This window comes from Acipenser ruthenus, unplaced genomic scaffold, assembly GCF_902713425.1.
Source record: "Acipenser ruthenus unplaced genomic scaffold, fAciRut3.2 maternal haplotype, whole genome shotgun sequence".
In the NCBI taxonomy this organism is placed as follows: domain Eukaryota; kingdom Metazoa; phylum Chordata; class Actinopteri; order Acipenseriformes; family Acipenseridae; genus Acipenser; species Acipenser ruthenus.
In genome coordinates, this window is record NW_026708107.1 from 81,652 (window position 1) to 94,369 (window position 12,718).

Genomic DNA, 12,718 nt, shown 5'->3' on the forward strand with positions numbered 1-12,718 from the left:
TTTTACAATTGAAATGTGTGGAGGACAAAAGGAAATTTTGGAGGAATCACCCCCAGCTCACTAAACATAAAAGTCATGAAAGCAGAAATGCAATCGCCTGCGGCCACACCACCTTGAATAAGCCTGATCTCGTCTGATCTCAGAAGCTAAGCAATGTTGGGCTTGGTTAGTACTTGGATGGGAGACCACCTGGGAATATCAAGTGCTGCAGGCATTACATTTTACAATTGAAATGTGTGGAGGACAAAAGGAAATTTTGGAGGAATCACCCCCAGCTCACTAAACATAAAAGTCATGAAAGCAGAAATGCAATCGCCTGCGGCCACACCACCTTGAATAAGCCTGATCTCGTCTGATCTCAGAAGCTAAGCAATGTTGGGCTTGGTTAGTACTTGGATGGGAGACCACCTGGGAATATCAAGTGCTGCAGGCATTACATTTTACAATTGAAATGTGTGGAGGACAAAAGGAAATTTTGGAGGAATCACCCCCAGCTCACTAAACATAAAAGTCATGAAAGCAGAAATGCAAACGCCTGCGGCCACACCACCTTGAATAAGCCTGATCTCGTCTGATCTCAGAAGCTAAGCAATGTTGGGCTTGGTTAGTACTTGGATGGGAGACCACCTGGGAATATCAAGTGCTGCAGGCATTACATTTTTGTAATTACATTTTACAATTGAAATGTGTGGAGGACAAAAGGAAATTTTGGAGGAATCACCCCCAGCTCACTAAACATAAAAGTCATGAAAGCAGAAATGCAATCGCCTGCGGCCACACCACCTTGAATAAGCCTGATCTCGTCTGATCTCAGAAGCTAAGCAATGTTGGGCTTGGTTAGTACTTGGATGGGAGACCACCTGGGAATATCAAGTGCTGCAGGCATTACATTTTACAATTGAAATGTGTGGAGGACAAAAGGAAATTTTGGCGGAATCACCCCCAGCTCACTAAACATAAAAGTCATGAAAGCAGAAATGCAATCGCCTGCGGCCACACCACCTTGAATAAGCCTGATCTCGTCTGATCTCAGAAGCTAAGCAATGTTGGGCTTGGTTAGTACTTGGATGGGAGACCACCTGGGAATATCAAGTGCTGCAGGCATTACATTTTACAATTGAAATGTGTGGAGGACAAAAGGAAATTTTGGAGGAATCACCCCCAGCTCACTAAACATAAAAGTCATGAAAGCAGTAATGCAATCGCCTGCGGCCACACCACCTTGAATAAGCCTGATCTCGTCTGATCTCAGAAGCTAAGCAATGTTGGGCTTGGTTAGTACTTGGATGGGAGACCACCTGGGAATATCAAGTGCTGCAGGCATTACATTTTTGTAATTACATTTTACAATTGAAATGTGTGGAGGACAAAAGGAAATTTTGGAGGAATCACCCCCAGCTCACTAAACATAAAAGTCATGAAAGCAGAAATGCAATCGCCTGCGGCCACACCACCTTGAATAAGCCTGATCTCGTCTGATCTCAGAAGCTAAGCAATGTTGGGCTTGGTTAGTACTTGGATGGGAGACCACCTGGGAATATCAAGTGCTGCAGGCATTACATTTTACAATTGAAATGTGTGGAGGACAAAAGGAAATTTTGGAGGAATCACCCCCAGCTCACTAAACATAAAAGTCATGAAAGCAGAAATGCATTCGCCTGCGGCCACACCACCTTGAATAAGCCTGATCTCGTCTGATCTCAGAAGCTAAGCAATGTTGGGCTTGGTTAGTACTTGGATGGGAGACCACCTGGGAATATCAAGTGCTGCAGGCATTACATTTTTGTAATTACATTTTACAATAGAAATGTGTGGAGGACAAAAGGAAATTTTGGAGGAATCACCCCCAGCTCACTAAACATAAAAGTCATGAAAGCAGAAATGCAATCGCCTGCGGCCACACCACCTTGAATAAGCCTGATCTCGTCTGATCTCAGAAGCGAAGCAATGTTGGGCTTGGTTAGTACTTGGATGGGAGACCACCTGGGAATATCAAGTGCTGCAGGCATTACATTTTTGTAATTACATTTTACAATTGAAATGTGTGGAGGACAAAAGGAAATTTTGGAGGAATCACCCCCAGCTCACTAAACATAAAAGTCATGAAAGCAGAAATGCAATCGCCTGCGGCCACACCACCTTGAATAAGCCTGATCTCGTCTGATCTCAGAAGCTAAGCAATGTTGGGCTTGATTAGTACTTGGATGGGAGACCACCTGGGAATATCAAGTGCTGCAGGCATTACATTTTTGTAATTACATTTTACAATAGAAATGTGTGGAGGACAAAAGGAAATTTTGGAGGAATCACCCCCAGCTCACTAAACATAAAAGTCATGAAAGCAGAAATGCAAACGCCTGCGGCCACACCACCTTGAATAAGCCTGATCTCGTCTGATCTCAGAAGCTAAGCAATGTTGGGCTTGGTTAGTACTTGGATGGGAGACCACCTGGGAATATCAAGTGCTGCAGGCATTACATTTTACAATTGAAATGTGTGGAGGACAAAAGGAAATTTTGGAGGAATCACCCCCAGCTCACTAAACATAAAAGTCATGAAAGCAGAAATGCAATCGCCTGCGGCCACACCACCTTGAATAAGCCTGATCTCGTCTGATCTCAGAAGCTAAGCAATGTTGGGCTTGGTTAGTACTTGGATGGGAGACCACCTGGGAATATCAAGTGCTGCAGGCATTACATTTTACAATAGAAAAGTGTGGAGGACAAAAGGAAATTTTGGAGGAATCACCCCCAGCTCACTAAACATAAAAGTCATGAAAGCAGAAATGCAATCGCCTGCGGCCACACCACCTTGAATAAGCCTGATCTCGTCTGATCTCAGAAGCTAAGCAATGTTGGGCTTGGTTAGTACTTGGATGGGAGACCACCTGGGAATATCAAGTGCTGCAGGCATTACATTTTTGTAATTACATTTTACAATTGAAATGTGTGGAGGACAAAAGGAAATTTTGGAGGAATCACCCCCAGCTCACTAAACATAAAAGTCATGAAAGCAGAAATGCAATCGCCTGCGGCCACACCACCTTGAATAAGCCTGATCTCGTCTGATCTCAGAAGCTAAGCAATGTTGGGCTTGGTTAGTACTTGGATGGGAGACCACCTGGGAATATCAAGTGCTGCAGGCATTACATTTTTGTAATTACATTTTACAATTGAAATGTGTGGAGGACAAAAGGAAATTTTGGAGGAATCACCCCCAGCTCACTAAACATAAAAGTCATGAAAGCAGAAATGCAATCGCCTGCGGCCACACCACCTTGAATAAGCCTGATCTCGTCTGATCTCAGAAGCTAAGCAATGTTGGGCTTGGTTAGTACTTGGATGGGAGACCACCTGGGAATATCAAGTGCTGCAGGCATTACATTTTTGTAATTACATTTTACAATTGAAATGTGTGGAGGACAAAAGGAAATTTTGGAGGAATCACCCCCAGCTCACTAAACATAAAAGTCATGAAAGCAGAAATGCAATCGCCTGCGGCCACACCACCTTGAATAAGCCTGATCTCGTCTGATCTCAGAAGCTAAGCAATGTTGGGCTTGGTTAGTACTTGGATGGGAGACCACCTGGGAATATCAAGTGCTGCAGGCATTACATTTTACAATTGAAATGTGTGGAGGACAAAAGGAAATTTTGGAGGAATCACCCCCAGCTCACTAAACATAAAAGTCATGAAAGCAGAAATGCAATCGCCTGCGGCCACACCACCTTGAATAAGCCTGATCTCGTCTGATCTCAGAAGCTAAGCAATGTTGGGCTTGGTTAGTACTTGGATGGGAGACCACCTGGGAATATCAAGTGCTGCAGGCATTACATTTTACAATTGAAATGTGTGGAGGACAAAAGGAAATTTTGGAGGAATCACCCCCAGCTCACTAAACATAAAAGTCATGAAAGCAGAAATGCAATCGCCTGCGGCCACACCACCTTGAATAAGCCTGATCTCGTCTGATCTCAGAAGCTAAGCAATGTTGGGCTTGGTTAGTACTTGGATGGGAGACCACCTGGGAATATCAAGTGCTGCAGGCATTACATTTTTGTAATTACATTTTACAATTGAAATGTGTGGAGGACAAAAGGAAATTTTGTAGGAATCACCCCCAGCTCACTAAACATAAAAGTCATGAAAGCAGAAATGCATTCGCCTGCGGCCACACCACCTTGAATAAGCCTGATCTCGTTTGATCTCAGAAGCTAAGCAATGTTGGGCTTGGTTAGTACTTGGATGGGAGACCACCTGGGAATATCAAGTGCTGCAGGCATTACATTTTTGTAATTACATTTTACAATTGAAATGTGTGGAGGACAAAAGGAAATTTTGGAGGAATCACCCCCAGCTCACTAAACATAAAAGTCATGAAAGCAGAAATGCAATCGCCTGCGGCCACACCACCTTGAATAAGCCTGATCTCGTCTGATCTCAGAAGCTAAGCAATGTTGGGCTTGGTTAGTACTTGGATGGGAGACCACCTGGGAATATCAAGTGCTGCAGGCATTACATTTTACAATTGAAATGTGTGGAGGACAAAAGGAAATTTTGGAGGAATCACCCCCAGCTCACTAAACATAAAAGTCATGAAAGCAGAAATGCAATCGTCTGCGGCCACACCACCTTGAATAAGCCTGATCTCGTCTGATCTCAGAAGCTAAGCAATGTTGGGCTTGGTTAGTACTTGGATGGGAGACCACCTGGGAATATCAAGTGCTGCAGACATTACATTTTTGTAATTACATTTTACAATTGAAATGTGTGGAGGACAAAAGGAAATTTTGGAGGAATCACCCCCAGCTCACTAAACATAAAAGTCATGAAAGCAGAAATGCAATCGCCTGCGGCCACACCACCTTGAATAAGCCTGATCTCGTCTGATCTCAGAAGCTAAGCAATGTTGGGCTTGGTTAGTACTTGGATGGGAGACCACCTGGGAATATCAAGTGCTGCAGGCATTACATTTTTGTAATTACATTTTACAATTGAAATGTGTGGAGGACAAAAGGAAATTTTGGAGGAATCACCCCCAGCTCACTAAACATAAAAGTCATGAAAGCAGAAATGCAATCGCCTGCGGCCACACCACCTTGAATAAGCCTGATCTCGTCTGATCTCAGAAGCTAAGCAATGTTGGGCTTGGTTAGTACTTGGATGGGAGACCACCTGGGAATATCAAGTGCTGCAGGCATTACATTTTTGTAATTACATTTTACAATTGAAATGTGTGGAGGACAAAAGGAAATTTTGGAGGAATCACCCCCAGCTCACTAAACATAAAAGTCATGAAAGCAGAAATGCAATCGCCTGCGGCCACACCACCTTGAATAAGCCTGATCTCGTCTGATCTCAGAAGCTAAGCAATGTTGGGCTTGGTTAGTACTTGGATGGGAGACCACCTGGGAATATCAAGTGCTGCAGGCATTACATTTTACAATTGAAATGTGTGGAGGACAAAAGGAAATTTTGGAGGAATCACCCCCAGCTCACTAAACATAAAAGTCATGAAAGCAGAAATGCAATCGCCTGCGGCCACACCACCTTGAATAAGCCTGATCTCGTCTGATCTCAGAAGCTAAGCAATGTTGGGCTTGGTTAGTACTTGGATGGGAGACCACCTGGGAATATCAAGTGCTGCAGACATTACATTTTTGTAATTACATTTTACAATTGAAATGTGTGGAGGACAAAAGGAAATTTTGGAGGAATCACCCCCAGCTCACTAAACATAAAAGTCATGAAAGCAGAAATGCAATCGCCTGCGGCCACACCACCTTGAATAAGCCTGATCTCGTCTGATCTCAGAAGCTAAGCAATGTTGGGCTTGGTTAGTACTTGGATGGGAGACCACCTGGGAATATCAAGTGCTGCAGGCATTACATTTTTGTAATTACATTTTACAATAGAAATGTGTGGAGGACAAAAGGAAATTTTGGAGGAATCACCCCCAGCTCACTAAACATAAAAGTCATGAAAGCAGAAATGCAATCGCCTGCGGCCACACCACCTTGAATAAACCTGATCTTGTCTGATCTCAGAAGCTAAGCAATGTTGGGCTTGGTTAGTACTTGGATGGGAGACCACCTGGGAATATCAAGTGCTGCAGGCATTACATTTTACAATTGAAATGTGTGGAGGACAAAAGGAAATTTTGGAGGAATCACCCCCAGCTCACTAAACATAAAAGTCATGAAAGCAGAAATGCAATCGCCTGCGGCCACACCACCTTGAATAAGCCTGATCTCGTCTGATCTCAGAAGCTAAGCAATGTTGGGCTTGGTTAGTACTTGGATGGGAGACCACCTGGGAATATCAAGTGCTGCAGGCATTACATTTTACAATTGAAATGTGTGGAGGACAAAAGGAAATTTTGGAGGAATCACCCCCAGCTCACTAAACATAAAAGTCATGAAAGCAGAAATGCAATCGCCTGCGGCCACACCACCTTGAATAAGCCTGATCTCGTCTGATCTCAGAAGCTAAGCAATGTTGGGCTTGGTTAGTACTTGGATGGGAGACCACCTGGGAATATCAAGTGCTGCAGGCATTACGTTTTTGTAATTACATTTTACAATTGAAATGTGTGGAGGACAAAAGGAAATTTTGGAGGAATCACCCCCAGCTCACTAAACATAAAAGTCATGAAAGCAGAACAGCAATCGCCTGCGGCCACACCACCTTGAATAAGCCTGATCTCGTCTGATCTCTGAAGCTAAGCAATGTTGGGCTTGGTTAGTACTTGGATGGGAGACCACCTGGGAATATCAAGTGCTGCAGGCATTACATTTTACAATTGAAATGTGTGGAGGACAAAAGGAAATTTTGGAGGAATCACCCCCAGCTCACTAAACATAAAAGTCATGAAAGCAGAAATGCAATCGCCTGCGGCCACACCACCTTGAATAAGCCTGATCTCGTCTGATCTCAGAAGCTAAGCAATGTTGGGCTTGGTTAGTACTTGGATGGGAGACCACCTGGGAATATCAAGTGCTGCTGGCATTACATTTTACAATTGAAATGTGTGGAGGACAAAAGGAAATTTTGGAGGAATCACCCCCAGCTCACTAAACATAAAAGTCATGAAAGCAGAAATGCAATCGCCTGCGGCCACACCACCTTGAATAAGCCTGATCTCGTCTGATCTCAGAAGCTAAGCAATGTTGGGCTTGGTTAGTACTTGGATGGGAGACCACCTGGGAATATCAAGTGCTGCAGGCATTACATTTTTGTAATTACATTTTACAATTGAAATGTGTGGAGGACAAAAGGAAATTTTGGAGGAATCACCCCCAGCTCACTAAACATAAAAGTCATGAAAGCAGAAATGCAATCGCCTGCGGCCACACCACCTTGAATAAGCCTGATCTCGTCTGATCTCAGAAGCTAAGCAATGTTGGGCTTGGTTAGTACTTGGATGGGAGACCACGTGGGAATATCAATGCTGCAGGCATTACATTTTTGTAATTACATTTTACAATTGAAATGTGTGGAGGACAAAAGGAAATTTTGGAGGAATCACCCCCAGCTCACTAAACATAAAAGTCATGAAAGCAGAAATGCAATCGCCTGCGGCCACACCACCTTGAATAAGCCTGATCTCGTCTGATCTCAGAAGCTAAGCAATGTTGGGCTTGGTTAGTACTTGGATGGGAGACCACCTGGGAATATCAAGTGCTGCAGGCATTACATTTTAGTAATTACATTTTACAATTGAAATGTGTGGAGGACAAAAGGAAATTTTGGAGGAATCACCCCCAGCTCACTAAACATAAAAGTCATGAAAGCAGAAATGCAATCGCCTGCGGCCACACCACCTTGAATAAGCCTGATCTCGTCTGATCTCAGAAGCTAAGCAATGTTGGGCTTGGTTAGTACTTGGATGGGAGACCACCTGGGAATATCAAGTGCTGCAGGCATTACATTTTACAATTGAAATGTGTGGAGGACAAAAGGAAATTTTGGAGGAATCACCCCCAGCTCACTAAACATAAAAGTCATGAAAGCAGAAATGCAATCGCCTGCGGCCACACCACCTTGAATAAGCCTGATCTCGTCTGATCTCAGAAGCTAAGCAATGTTGGGCTTGGTTAGTACTTGGATGGGAGACCACCTGGGAATATCAAGTGCTGCAGGCATTACATTTTACAATAGAAATGTGTGGAGGACAAAAGGAAATTTTGGAGGAATCACCCCCAGCTCACTAAACATAAAAGTCATGAAAGCAGAAATGCAATCGCCTGCGGCCACACCACCTTGAATAAGCCTGATCTTGTCTGATCTCAGAAGCTAAGCAATGTTGGGCTTGGTTAGTACTTGGATGGGAGACCACCTGGGAATATCAAGTGCTGCAGGCATTACATTTTACAATTGAAATGTGTGGAGGACAAAAGGAAATTTTGGAGGAATCACCCCCAGCTCACTAAACATAAAAGTCATGAAAGCAGAAATGCAATCGCCTGCGGCCACACCACCTTGAATAAGCCTGATCTCGGCTGATCTCAGAAGCTAAGCAATGTTGGGCTTGGTTAGTACTTGGATGGGAGACCACCTGGGAATATCAAGTGCTGCAGGCATTACATTTTTGTAATTACATTTTACAATTGAAATGTGTGGAGGACAAAAGGAAATTTTGAAGGAATCACCCCCAGCTCACTAAACATAAAAGTCATGAAAGCAGAAATGCAATCGCCTGCGGCCACACCACCTTGAATAAGCCTGATCTCGTCTGATCTCAGAAGCTAAGCAATGTTGGGCTTGGTTAGTACTTGGATGGGAGACCACCTGGGAATATCAAGTGCTGCAGGCATTACATTTTACAATTGAAATGTGTGGAGGACAAAAGGAAATTTTGGAGGAATCACCCCCAGCTCACTAAACATAAAAGTCATGAAAGCAGAAATGCAATCGCCTGCGGCCACACCACCTTGAATAAGCCTGATCTCGTCTGATCTCAGAAGCTAAGCAACGTTGGGCTTGGTTAGTACTTGGATGGGAGACCACCTGGGAATATCAAGTGCTGCAGGCATTACATTTTTGTAATTACATTTTACAATTGAAATGTGTGGAGGACAAAAGGAAATTTTGGAGGAATCACCCCCAGCTCACTAAACATAAAAGTCATGAAAGCAGAAATGCAATCGCCTGCGGCCACACCACCTTGAATAAGCCTGATCTCGTCTGATCTCAGAAGCTAAGCAATGTTGGGCTTGGTTAGTACTTGGATGGGAGACCACGTGGGAATATCAAGTGCTGCAGGCATTACATTTTTGTAATTACATTTTACAATTGAAATGTGTGGAGGACAAAAGGAAATTTTGGAGGAATCACCCCCAGCTCACTAAACATAAAAGTCATGAAAGCAGAAATGCAATCGCCTGCGGCCACACCACCTTGAATAAGCCTGATCTCGTCTGATCTCAGAAGCTAAGCAATGTTGGGCTTGGTTAGTACTTGGATGGGAGACCACCTGGGAATATCAAGTGCTGCAGGCATTACATTTTAGTAATTACATTTTACAATTGAAATGTGTGGAGGACAAAAGGAAATTTTGGAGGAATCACCCCCAGCTCACTAAACATAAAAGTCATGAAAGCAGAAATGCAATCGCCTGCGGCCACACCACCTTGAATAAGCCTGATCTCGTCTGATCTCAGAAGCTAAGCAATGTTGGGCTTGGTTAGTACTTGGATGGGAGACCACCTGGGAATATCAAGTGCTGCAGGCATTACATTTTACAATTGAAATGTGTGGAGGACAAAAGGAAATTTTGGAGGAATCACCCCCAGCTCACTAAACATAAAAGTCATGAAAGCAGAAATGCAATCGCCTGCGGCCACACCACCTTGAATAAGCCTGATCTCGTCTGATCTCAGAAGCTAAGCAATGTTGGGCTTGGTTAGTACTTGGATGGGAGACCACCTGGGAATATCAAGTGCTGCAGGCATTACATTTTTGTAATTACATTTTACAATTGAAATGTGTGGAGGACAAAAGGAAATTTTGGAGGAATCACCCCCAGCTCACTAAACATAAAAGTCATGAAAGCAGAAATGCAATCGCCTGCGGCCACACCACCTTGAATAAGCCTGATCTCGTCTGATCTCAGAAGCTAAGCAATGTTGGGCTTGGTTAGTACTTGGATGGGAGACCACCTGGGAATATCAAGTGCTGCAGGCATTACATTTTACAATTGAAATGTGTGGAGGACAAAAGGAAATTTTGGAGGAATCACCCCCAGCTCACTAAACATAAAAGTCATGAAAGCAGAAATGCAATCGCCTGCGGCCACACCACCTTGAATAAGCCTGATCTCGTCTGATCTCAGAAGCTAAGCAATGTTGGGCTTGGTTAGTACTTGGATGGGAGACCACCTGGGAATATCAAGTGCTGCAGGCATTACATTTTTGTAATTACATTTTACAATTGAAATGTGTGGAGGACAAAAGGAAATTTTGGAGGAATCACCCCCAGCTCACTATACATAAAAGTCATGAAAGCAGAAATGCAATCGCCTGCGGCCACACCACCTTGAATAAGCCTGATCTCGTCTGATCTCAGAAGCTAAGCAATGTTGGGCTTGGTTAGTACTTGGATGGGAGACCACCTGGGAATATCAAGTGCTGCAGGCATTACATTTTTGTAATTACATTTTACAATTGAAATGTGTGGAGGACAAAAGGAAATTTTGGAGGAATCACCCCCAGCTCACTAAACATAAAAGTCATGAAAGCAGAAATGCAATCGCCTGCGGCCACACCACCTTGAATAAGCCTGATTTCGTCTGATCTCAGAAGCTAAGCAATGTTGGGCTTGGTTAGTACTTGGATGGGAGACCACCTGGGAATATCAAGTGCTGCAGGCATTACATTTTTGTAATTACATTTTACAATTGAAATGTGTGGAGGACAAAAGGAAATTTTGGAGGAATCACCCCCAGCTCACTAAACATAAAAGTCATGAAAGCAGAAATGCAATCGCCTGCGGCCACACCACCTTGAATAAGCCTGATCTCGTCTGATCTCAGAAGCTAAGCAATGTTGGGCTTGGTTAGTACTTGGATGGGAGACCACCTGGGAATATCAAGTGCTGCAGGCATTACATTTTTGTAATTACATTTTACAATTGAAATGTATGGAGGACAAAAGGAAATTTTGGAGGAATCACCCCCAGCTCACTAAACATAAAAGTCATGAAAGCAGAAATGCAATCGCCTGCGGCCACACCACCTTGAATAAGCCTGATCTCGTCTGATCTCAGAAGCTAAGCAATGTTGGGCTTGGTTAGTACTTGGATGGGAGACCACCTGGGAATATCAAGTGCTGCAGGCATTACATTTTACAATAGAAATGTGTGGAGGACAAAAGGAAATTTTGGAGGAATCACCCCCAGCTCACTAAACATAAAAGTCATGAAAGCAGAAATGCAATCGCCTGCGGCCACACCACCTTGAATAAGCCTGATCTCGTCTGATCTCAGAAGCTAAGCAATGTTGGGCTTGGTTAGTACTTGGATGGGAGACCACCTGGGAATATCAAGTGCTGCAGGCATTACATTTTACAATTGAAATGTGTGGAGGACAAAAGGAAATTTTGGAGGAATCACCCCCAGCTCACTAAACATAAAAGTCATGAAAGCAGAAATGCAATCGCCTGCGGCCACACCACCTTGAATAAGCCTGATCTCGTCTGATCTCAGAAGCTAAGCAATGTTGGGCTTGGTTAGTACTTGGATGGGAGACCACCTGGGAATATCAAGTGCTGCAGGCATTACATTTTTGTAATTACATTTTACAATTGAAATGTGTGGAGGACAAAAGGAAATTTTGGAGGAATCACCCCCAGCTCACTAAACATAAAAGTCATGAAAGCAGAAATGCAATCGCCTGCGGCCACACCACCTTGAATAAGCCTGATCTCGTCTGATCTCAGAAGCTAAGCAATGTTGGGCTTGGTTAGTACTTGGATGGGAGACCACCTGGGAATATCAAGTGCTGCAGGCATTACATTTTACAATTGAAATGTGTGGAGGACAAAAGGAAATTTTTGGAGGAATCACCCCCAGCTCACTAAACATAAAAGTCATGAAAGCAGAAATGCAATCGCCTGCGGCCACACCACCTTGAATAAGCCTGATCTCGTCTGATCTCAGAAGCTAAGCAATGTTGGGCTTGGTTAGTACTTGGATGGGAGACCACCTGGGAATATCAAGTGCTGCAGGCATTACATTTTACAATTGAAATGTGTGGAGGACAAAAGGAAATTTTGGAGGAATCACCCCCAGCTCACTAAACATAAAAGTCATGAAAGCAGAAATGCAATCGCCTGCGGCCACACCACCTTGAATAAGCCTGATCTCGTCTGATCTCAGAAGCTAAGCAATGTTGGGCTTGGTTAGTACTTGGATGGGAGACCACCTGGGAATATCAAGTGCTGCAGGCATTACATTTTACAATTGAAATGTGTGGAGGACAAAAGGAAATTTTGGAGGAATCACCCCCAGCTCACTAAACATAAAAGTCATGAAAGCAGAAATGCAATCGCCTGCGGCCACACCACCTTGAATAAGCCTGATCTCGTCTGATCTCAGAAGCTAAGCAATGTTGGGCTTGGTTAGTACTTGGATGGGAGACCACCTGGGAATATCAAGTGCTGCAGGCATTACATTTTTGTAATTACATTTTACAATTAAAATGTGTGGAGGACAAAAGGAA

At 43.6% G+C, this 12,718-nt stretch overlaps 55 non-coding genes and 1 pseudogene across 55 annotated transcripts; all 56 read left to right on the top strand.

The window, feature by feature from the left end:
* Positions 1 to 95: 95 nt before the first annotated feature.
* On the top strand, positions 96 to 214 carry LOC131729405 (5S ribosomal RNA). Its single transcript, XR_009323356.1, has one exon. It is a non-coding gene; the product is annotated as a 5S ribosomal RNA (ribosomal RNA).
* Positions 215 to 314: 100 nt separating this feature from the next.
* Positions 315 to 433, top strand: LOC131729406 (5S ribosomal RNA). The gene has a single exon (XR_009323357.1). It is a non-coding gene; the product is annotated as a 5S ribosomal RNA (ribosomal RNA).
* Positions 434 to 533: 100 nt separating this feature from the next.
* LOC131729407 (5S ribosomal RNA) lies at positions 534 to 652 on the top strand. Its single transcript, XR_009323358.1, has one exon. It is a non-coding gene; the product is annotated as a 5S ribosomal RNA (ribosomal RNA).
* A 114-nt stretch (positions 653 to 766) lies between these two features.
* Positions 767 to 885, top strand: LOC131729408 (5S ribosomal RNA). The gene has a single exon (XR_009323359.1). It is a non-coding gene; the product is annotated as a 5S ribosomal RNA (ribosomal RNA).
* Positions 886 to 985: 100 nt separating this feature from the next.
* Positions 986 to 1,104, top strand: LOC131729410 (5S ribosomal RNA). The gene has a single exon (XR_009323361.1). It is a non-coding gene; the product is annotated as a 5S ribosomal RNA (ribosomal RNA).
* Positions 1,105 to 1,204: 100 nt separating this feature from the next.
* On the top strand, positions 1,205 to 1,323 carry LOC131729411 (5S ribosomal RNA). The gene has a single exon (XR_009323362.1). It is a non-coding gene; the product is annotated as a 5S ribosomal RNA (ribosomal RNA).
* A 114-nt stretch (positions 1,324 to 1,437) lies between these two features.
* LOC131729412 (5S ribosomal RNA) lies at positions 1,438 to 1,556 on the top strand. Its single transcript, XR_009323363.1, has one exon. It is a non-coding gene; the product is annotated as a 5S ribosomal RNA (ribosomal RNA).
* A 100-nt stretch (positions 1,557 to 1,656) lies between these two features.
* LOC131729413 (5S ribosomal RNA) lies at positions 1,657 to 1,775 on the top strand. Its single transcript, XR_009323364.1, has one exon. It is a non-coding gene; the product is annotated as a 5S ribosomal RNA (ribosomal RNA).
* Positions 1,776 to 1,889: 114 nt separating this feature from the next.
* On the top strand, positions 1,890 to 2,008 carry LOC131728960 (5S ribosomal RNA). The gene has a single exon (XR_009322960.1). It is a non-coding gene; the product is annotated as a 5S ribosomal RNA (ribosomal RNA).
* A 114-nt stretch (positions 2,009 to 2,122) lies between these two features.
* LOC131729337 (5S ribosomal RNA) lies at positions 2,123 to 2,241 on the top strand. Its single transcript, XR_009323288.1, has one exon. It is a non-coding gene; the product is annotated as a 5S ribosomal RNA (ribosomal RNA).
* A 114-nt stretch (positions 2,242 to 2,355) lies between these two features.
* On the top strand, positions 2,356 to 2,474 carry LOC131729414 (5S ribosomal RNA). The gene has a single exon (XR_009323365.1). It is a non-coding gene; the product is annotated as a 5S ribosomal RNA (ribosomal RNA).
* A 100-nt stretch (positions 2,475 to 2,574) lies between these two features.
* LOC131729415 (5S ribosomal RNA) lies at positions 2,575 to 2,693 on the top strand. Its single transcript, XR_009323366.1, has one exon. It is a non-coding gene; the product is annotated as a 5S ribosomal RNA (ribosomal RNA).
* Positions 2,694 to 2,793: 100 nt separating this feature from the next.
* On the top strand, positions 2,794 to 2,912 carry LOC131729416 (5S ribosomal RNA). The gene has a single exon (XR_009323367.1). It is a non-coding gene; the product is annotated as a 5S ribosomal RNA (ribosomal RNA).
* A 114-nt stretch (positions 2,913 to 3,026) lies between these two features.
* On the top strand, positions 3,027 to 3,145 carry LOC131729417 (5S ribosomal RNA). The gene has a single exon (XR_009323368.1). It is a non-coding gene; the product is annotated as a 5S ribosomal RNA (ribosomal RNA).
* Positions 3,146 to 3,259: 114 nt separating this feature from the next.
* LOC131729418 (5S ribosomal RNA) lies at positions 3,260 to 3,378 on the top strand. Its single transcript, XR_009323369.1, has one exon. It is a non-coding gene; the product is annotated as a 5S ribosomal RNA (ribosomal RNA).
* Positions 3,379 to 3,492: 114 nt separating this feature from the next.
* On the top strand, positions 3,493 to 3,611 carry LOC131729419 (5S ribosomal RNA). The gene has a single exon (XR_009323370.1). It is a non-coding gene; the product is annotated as a 5S ribosomal RNA (ribosomal RNA).
* Positions 3,612 to 3,711: 100 nt separating this feature from the next.
* Positions 3,712 to 3,830, top strand: LOC131729421 (5S ribosomal RNA). The gene has a single exon (XR_009323372.1). It is a non-coding gene; the product is annotated as a 5S ribosomal RNA (ribosomal RNA).
* A 100-nt stretch (positions 3,831 to 3,930) lies between these two features.
* On the top strand, positions 3,931 to 4,049 carry LOC131729422 (5S ribosomal RNA). The gene has a single exon (XR_009323374.1). It is a non-coding gene; the product is annotated as a 5S ribosomal RNA (ribosomal RNA).
* Positions 4,050 to 4,163: 114 nt separating this feature from the next.
* On the top strand, positions 4,164 to 4,282 carry LOC131728929 (5S ribosomal RNA). The gene has a single exon (XR_009322929.1). It is a non-coding gene; the product is annotated as a 5S ribosomal RNA (ribosomal RNA).
* A 114-nt stretch (positions 4,283 to 4,396) lies between these two features.
* On the top strand, positions 4,397 to 4,515 carry LOC131729423 (5S ribosomal RNA). Its single transcript, XR_009323375.1, has one exon. It is a non-coding gene; the product is annotated as a 5S ribosomal RNA (ribosomal RNA).
* Positions 4,516 to 4,615: 100 nt separating this feature from the next.
* LOC131728911 (5S ribosomal RNA) lies at positions 4,616 to 4,734 on the top strand. Its single transcript, XR_009322911.1, has one exon. It is a non-coding gene; the product is annotated as a 5S ribosomal RNA (ribosomal RNA).
* Positions 4,735 to 4,848: 114 nt separating this feature from the next.
* LOC131729424 (5S ribosomal RNA) lies at positions 4,849 to 4,967 on the top strand. Its single transcript, XR_009323376.1, has one exon. It is a non-coding gene; the product is annotated as a 5S ribosomal RNA (ribosomal RNA).
* Positions 4,968 to 5,081: 114 nt separating this feature from the next.
* LOC131729425 (5S ribosomal RNA) lies at positions 5,082 to 5,200 on the top strand. The gene has a single exon (XR_009323377.1). It is a non-coding gene; the product is annotated as a 5S ribosomal RNA (ribosomal RNA).
* Positions 5,201 to 5,314: 114 nt separating this feature from the next.
* On the top strand, positions 5,315 to 5,433 carry LOC131729426 (5S ribosomal RNA). The gene has a single exon (XR_009323378.1). It is a non-coding gene; the product is annotated as a 5S ribosomal RNA (ribosomal RNA).
* Positions 5,434 to 5,533: 100 nt separating this feature from the next.
* Positions 5,534 to 5,652, top strand: LOC131728982 (5S ribosomal RNA). The gene has a single exon (XR_009322982.1). It is a non-coding gene; the product is annotated as a 5S ribosomal RNA (ribosomal RNA).
* Positions 5,653 to 5,766: 114 nt separating this feature from the next.
* On the top strand, positions 5,767 to 5,885 carry LOC131729427 (5S ribosomal RNA). The gene has a single exon (XR_009323379.1). It is a non-coding gene; the product is annotated as a 5S ribosomal RNA (ribosomal RNA).
* Positions 5,886 to 5,999: 114 nt separating this feature from the next.
* On the top strand, positions 6,000 to 6,118 carry LOC131728962 (5S ribosomal RNA). The gene has a single exon (XR_009322962.1). It is a non-coding gene; the product is annotated as a 5S ribosomal RNA (ribosomal RNA).
* A 100-nt stretch (positions 6,119 to 6,218) lies between these two features.
* LOC131729428 (5S ribosomal RNA) lies at positions 6,219 to 6,337 on the top strand. Its single transcript, XR_009323380.1, has one exon. It is a non-coding gene; the product is annotated as a 5S ribosomal RNA (ribosomal RNA).
* Positions 6,338 to 6,437: 100 nt separating this feature from the next.
* On the top strand, positions 6,438 to 6,556 carry LOC131729429 (5S ribosomal RNA). The gene has a single exon (XR_009323381.1). It is a non-coding gene; the product is annotated as a 5S ribosomal RNA (ribosomal RNA).
* A 114-nt stretch (positions 6,557 to 6,670) lies between these two features.
* LOC131728983 (5S ribosomal RNA) lies at positions 6,671 to 6,789 on the top strand. Its single transcript, XR_009322983.1, has one exon. It is a non-coding gene; the product is annotated as a 5S ribosomal RNA (ribosomal RNA).
* Positions 6,790 to 6,889: 100 nt separating this feature from the next.
* Positions 6,890 to 7,008, top strand: LOC131728974 (5S ribosomal RNA). Its single transcript, XR_009322974.1, has one exon. It is a non-coding gene; the product is annotated as a 5S ribosomal RNA (ribosomal RNA).
* A 100-nt stretch (positions 7,009 to 7,108) lies between these two features.
* Positions 7,109 to 7,227, top strand: LOC131729430 (5S ribosomal RNA). Its single transcript, XR_009323382.1, has one exon. It is a non-coding gene; the product is annotated as a 5S ribosomal RNA (ribosomal RNA).
* Positions 7,228 to 7,341: 114 nt separating this feature from the next.
* Positions 7,342 to 7,459, top strand: LOC131729088 (5S ribosomal RNA; annotated as a pseudogene).
* A 114-nt stretch (positions 7,460 to 7,573) lies between these two features.
* On the top strand, positions 7,574 to 7,692 carry LOC131729432 (5S ribosomal RNA). Its single transcript, XR_009323384.1, has one exon. It is a non-coding gene; the product is annotated as a 5S ribosomal RNA (ribosomal RNA).
* A 114-nt stretch (positions 7,693 to 7,806) lies between these two features.
* Positions 7,807 to 7,925, top strand: LOC131729433 (5S ribosomal RNA). Its single transcript, XR_009323385.1, has one exon. It is a non-coding gene; the product is annotated as a 5S ribosomal RNA (ribosomal RNA).
* Positions 7,926 to 8,025: 100 nt separating this feature from the next.
* Positions 8,026 to 8,144, top strand: LOC131729434 (5S ribosomal RNA). The gene has a single exon (XR_009323386.1). It is a non-coding gene; the product is annotated as a 5S ribosomal RNA (ribosomal RNA).
* A 100-nt stretch (positions 8,145 to 8,244) lies between these two features.
* On the top strand, positions 8,245 to 8,363 carry LOC131729017 (5S ribosomal RNA). Its single transcript, XR_009323017.1, has one exon. It is a non-coding gene; the product is annotated as a 5S ribosomal RNA (ribosomal RNA).
* A 100-nt stretch (positions 8,364 to 8,463) lies between these two features.
* LOC131729029 (5S ribosomal RNA) lies at positions 8,464 to 8,582 on the top strand. Its single transcript, XR_009323029.1, has one exon. It is a non-coding gene; the product is annotated as a 5S ribosomal RNA (ribosomal RNA).
* A 114-nt stretch (positions 8,583 to 8,696) lies between these two features.
* On the top strand, positions 8,697 to 8,815 carry LOC131729435 (5S ribosomal RNA). Its single transcript, XR_009323387.1, has one exon. It is a non-coding gene; the product is annotated as a 5S ribosomal RNA (ribosomal RNA).
* A 100-nt stretch (positions 8,816 to 8,915) lies between these two features.
* LOC131728912 (5S ribosomal RNA) lies at positions 8,916 to 9,034 on the top strand. Its single transcript, XR_009322912.1, has one exon. It is a non-coding gene; the product is annotated as a 5S ribosomal RNA (ribosomal RNA).
* Positions 9,035 to 9,148: 114 nt separating this feature from the next.
* On the top strand, positions 9,149 to 9,267 carry LOC131728924 (5S ribosomal RNA). Its single transcript, XR_009322924.1, has one exon. It is a non-coding gene; the product is annotated as a 5S ribosomal RNA (ribosomal RNA).
* Positions 9,268 to 9,381: 114 nt separating this feature from the next.
* Positions 9,382 to 9,500, top strand: LOC131729436 (5S ribosomal RNA). Its single transcript, XR_009323388.1, has one exon. It is a non-coding gene; the product is annotated as a 5S ribosomal RNA (ribosomal RNA).
* A 114-nt stretch (positions 9,501 to 9,614) lies between these two features.
* Positions 9,615 to 9,733, top strand: LOC131729437 (5S ribosomal RNA). Its single transcript, XR_009323389.1, has one exon. It is a non-coding gene; the product is annotated as a 5S ribosomal RNA (ribosomal RNA).
* A 100-nt stretch (positions 9,734 to 9,833) lies between these two features.
* LOC131729438 (5S ribosomal RNA) lies at positions 9,834 to 9,952 on the top strand. Its single transcript, XR_009323390.1, has one exon. It is a non-coding gene; the product is annotated as a 5S ribosomal RNA (ribosomal RNA).
* Positions 9,953 to 10,066: 114 nt separating this feature from the next.
* LOC131729439 (5S ribosomal RNA) lies at positions 10,067 to 10,185 on the top strand. Its single transcript, XR_009323391.1, has one exon. It is a non-coding gene; the product is annotated as a 5S ribosomal RNA (ribosomal RNA).
* A 100-nt stretch (positions 10,186 to 10,285) lies between these two features.
* Positions 10,286 to 10,404, top strand: LOC131729440 (5S ribosomal RNA). The gene has a single exon (XR_009323392.1). It is a non-coding gene; the product is annotated as a 5S ribosomal RNA (ribosomal RNA).
* A 114-nt stretch (positions 10,405 to 10,518) lies between these two features.
* Positions 10,519 to 10,637, top strand: LOC131729441 (5S ribosomal RNA). Its single transcript, XR_009323393.1, has one exon. It is a non-coding gene; the product is annotated as a 5S ribosomal RNA (ribosomal RNA).
* Positions 10,638 to 10,751: 114 nt separating this feature from the next.
* LOC131728970 (5S ribosomal RNA) lies at positions 10,752 to 10,870 on the top strand. The gene has a single exon (XR_009322970.1). It is a non-coding gene; the product is annotated as a 5S ribosomal RNA (ribosomal RNA).
* Positions 10,871 to 10,984: 114 nt separating this feature from the next.
* On the top strand, positions 10,985 to 11,103 carry LOC131729443 (5S ribosomal RNA). The gene has a single exon (XR_009323395.1). It is a non-coding gene; the product is annotated as a 5S ribosomal RNA (ribosomal RNA).
* A 114-nt stretch (positions 11,104 to 11,217) lies between these two features.
* On the top strand, positions 11,218 to 11,336 carry LOC131729444 (5S ribosomal RNA). The gene has a single exon (XR_009323396.1). It is a non-coding gene; the product is annotated as a 5S ribosomal RNA (ribosomal RNA).
* A 100-nt stretch (positions 11,337 to 11,436) lies between these two features.
* Positions 11,437 to 11,555, top strand: LOC131729445 (5S ribosomal RNA). The gene has a single exon (XR_009323397.1). It is a non-coding gene; the product is annotated as a 5S ribosomal RNA (ribosomal RNA).
* Positions 11,556 to 11,655: 100 nt separating this feature from the next.
* On the top strand, positions 11,656 to 11,774 carry LOC131729446 (5S ribosomal RNA). The gene has a single exon (XR_009323398.1). It is a non-coding gene; the product is annotated as a 5S ribosomal RNA (ribosomal RNA).
* Positions 11,775 to 11,888: 114 nt separating this feature from the next.
* LOC131729447 (5S ribosomal RNA) lies at positions 11,889 to 12,007 on the top strand. The gene has a single exon (XR_009323399.1). It is a non-coding gene; the product is annotated as a 5S ribosomal RNA (ribosomal RNA).
* Positions 12,008 to 12,108: 101 nt separating this feature from the next.
* LOC131729449 (5S ribosomal RNA) lies at positions 12,109 to 12,227 on the top strand. Its single transcript, XR_009323401.1, has one exon. It is a non-coding gene; the product is annotated as a 5S ribosomal RNA (ribosomal RNA).
* A 100-nt stretch (positions 12,228 to 12,327) lies between these two features.
* Positions 12,328 to 12,446, top strand: LOC131729450 (5S ribosomal RNA). The gene has a single exon (XR_009323402.1). It is a non-coding gene; the product is annotated as a 5S ribosomal RNA (ribosomal RNA).
* A 100-nt stretch (positions 12,447 to 12,546) lies between these two features.
* On the top strand, positions 12,547 to 12,665 carry LOC131729451 (5S ribosomal RNA). The gene has a single exon (XR_009323403.1). It is a non-coding gene; the product is annotated as a 5S ribosomal RNA (ribosomal RNA).
* Positions 12,666 to 12,718: the final 53 nt, after the last annotated feature.